The sequence below is a fragment of the Haliotis rubra genome, unplaced genomic scaffold, assembly GCF_003918875.1.
Source record: "Haliotis rubra isolate DU_JTF1 unplaced genomic scaffold, ASM391887v1 Scf2024, whole genome shotgun sequence".
NCBI lineage: Eukaryota > Metazoa > Mollusca > Gastropoda > Lepetellida > Haliotidae > Haliotis > Haliotis rubra.
The window spans coordinates 34818-38214 of record NW_025766031.1 but is presented as its reverse complement, the minus strand read 5'-3'; positions in this window follow the sequence as shown (position 1 = coordinate 38214).

Genomic DNA, 3397 nt, shown 5'->3' with positions numbered 1-3397 from the left:
CAGGCACATTAGTTTTATGGTGAAACAATGTGATCGCAATAGATATTTCTATGACAACAGCCCATTTCTGGTGTGCCCCGCCGTGATATTGCTGGAATATTGCTAAAAGCGGCGTAAAACTAAACTCAGACAGTCAGTTCTATGAAAACACATTGATTGTCATTTGTAATTCTAGTAACATTAACAGAGTTGGAAGAGATTTAACCTACATAAAAACACGACAGTTTCATTGACATTCTCAAATATTCCCTTCTATTTAGAATATACATTATCTGCTGCTTCCAAACCAACAAATAAAGGTAAATTAGGGAGCCCCAATAAGTTACAGAAGAGGGGTTAAACACTGACACCGCCTGCCCAGGACGGCACACGCTGAGGGCAGTTAAAGACCTCTCACACAGACATGTCACGGAAAACACGTAGCATCAAAACAGGGGCTATTCTACGAAGGAACGCGGTATGTATGCGTATGCACCTAGGCCGATGCATACGTTTCATTTTAATATTCTGAATCCATTTTAGTATTACCCGCTGGTCCGACCCAGCCCGGCCCTGGTTTTAGTCAATCAACCCGCCTTTAGCAATATTCCAGCAAAATCATGGTGTTGTTAATAACGTTTCTAAGATGCCTAGGGGTTAGAACAATCGAAAAAAAAATACATTATGAGACAATAAAGGTATAGTTTTTTGATGACGTAACAATTGAATGACGTTTTCCCGTCACCGAGCCATTCTAGTGTGCCCCCTCGTAATCGAATTATTTTACATTACGTCACAATGTAAGTGACGTCACGATGCATGTCAGTTGTCATCGCCTCGTACGGCCTCCTACAGTAAACTACTCCGTTGCATCCCGTTTCTTGGTTTGCAGTTGCTTCACGCAGCTAACATCACTGGTGGAAACATTACGTTTATGTTTTACGACGGTTAAAATGTGTCAATTCGACTCACAAGTTTTCAGCGACATGGTAACGTTCGCAATGTTTACATTCCCACAATGCAATCGTGGAATGTCGCTTGACTACTCAGCTTCATCTGGATGTACTGATCTAAATAGGGCTTCAACGAGTCCATTTTTTTTTGGACTCGAGTACTCGAGTGGTGAGACTCGACTCGGACCCGAAATTCATACCTTTCAAGCAAATGATAGCGTAACCGGCATGACAAGTGTTCCGATCACACAAGTGAACACTTACTTCTTTCCGACTTCATATCGTCATGTGACTAACATTTCCTATTGGTCAGAATTAGTATTTGGATGTTTACTTGACAAACGTTTTTTTTTCATCGTACTTCTTGTACTGCCTGCAAACCGCAGTGAGATACCGCACAGGCGGTATTTGGTTATTTTGCTCTTTTCACTATCCAGATCAAGATACGCCCATTTTTTTATCTTTCTCCATGTCTATCAATTGTCAAGATAGTTACCAAATCATTTTAAAAAAGTGAAAACTCAAACGATGTATAATATTTACTCTCATCTGCAGACTTGTAGCAACTAATACCATACAGCCACACCGTGTGAGGAGTAAACTATTTAATCTAGGTGTGAATAAAAACATTATCAGATAGGTTAAAGAATTCAGGGTACATAGAACTCCGTATGTCAGTGTCAGTGGCTATCAATCTTCTTTGCTCTCAACCTCTACTGGAGATCCACATGGCTGTGTTCCTTCATCCGTACTCTTCGTTTTGTATACCAATGACTGTTACTTGTCAATATATGACTTGTTTACAGTGAAATTTGCAGATGACGCCACTGCTACTGGCCTAATTTCTGATTCTGAACATTATTATCGTCAAGGCATTGACAAAACCGAAATACCAGTTTTTTTTATCAAACCTTTATTCAAAGTGTGTTGACCTACAATTTTCTATGTTGGTATGGGGATCTGTCTCATCTCAACAAAAAACAAACTTTTCAAAATTGTTAATACTGCTTGCAAAATTTCTGGAGTGTCTTTCGAGTATACTCCCTTTATCTGTGAGCGCCAGATTGTCAAAAAGGGAGCTAAAATTAGATTTGATAGTTGATATATTTGATCTCACCATTTTGAACTACTTCCTTCTGGACGCTGCTGACGATTACCTTCCCTCAAAACAAACAGAGCTAGACAGTCTTTCATACCATCATGTATTCGCGAATGCAACAAATATTTTGAATCACCATCATGTGATTAGAACTAGAATTATTCAGCCTCTTTACCTATGTGGTTAATTGAATTATATCATGTCAGTTTTATTTGTAGATAGCATTCGTTTTGAGCATGTAATCATTGTGTATATTTTTGTGAACTGTGCATATATTCATTTTGAGACAGTTTGGATGTATAAGAATTTCCTCCGGGATAATAAAGTTATATCTTATCTTAATATTAGACGTTAACGGCCGCTCATGCTAAGCACATGGCAGACAGTCTGTCAACGTCAAATAATCCGAGTTATCTTCCCTTTTCGAGTCCTCGAGTCCTTGAAAGTGGACTCGAGTCCAGCTAGACCCGACTCGAGTACTCGAGTACCCGTGGAAGCCCTAGATCTAAACTTACGTTGGTAGTAGAAATGCAACGTTCATATTGCCCCATATGGTTTACGTTAATGACAGATGTAATTAAAATAATTCAGAGAAGATATTTAATCCGAACGTAAACCGTCATCAAACTGTTATCATTTGTTTTTTCTGGTAACGTTCGTCTTAACGTAGGGGGGCAGACACATCAAGAGAACAGCGCACCAGTTAGCCCTGTGCGAGGATTCTTAATTTAGGTCACCGACACCGTCATTTGTTGTCTGCCTTAAATTAATCGTAATTATCCTTAGAAAGTATTAAATTTGGCATCATAGAAAAGATGTAAAGTTCGCTCTACCCCAATGTGTTTTGTAATAAAGTATAGTTTTGTCCTGAACTATTATAACGTCAAAGCACTCGGACTACCGTCCTCGTGCTTTAATTATAATAGTTCAGGGCAAAACTATACTTTATTACAAAACACATTGGGGTAGAGCGAACTTTATTTCCTAATTGAATAGCTAACTGCTGTTATAATGCATATTCCATAATTCTGCCGTAAATATTGATTGGTTGTCTGTGAGCGGAGAAGAATCTATGCATAGTATGTATTGACAAGCAGCCGATCAATAATAACAACAACTTCTGCTCGTGGTATTTAGAAGCTGATATGATGAAGTGGAACAATTTATTTTATAAATATAGGAGTTCTTTATTGCAATATATACGACGTTTCTGTGTAGATGCTGACAGTTATCATCACCAGCTAAATATAGAATTTATCCATGAACAGTGTTCCTCTTTATAACAACAACATGCACTTGAAGTAGCACAAGATTAAATCCAATATACAGAGATGACTAAATTGTAAAGAAACTGACTGTCCACTCA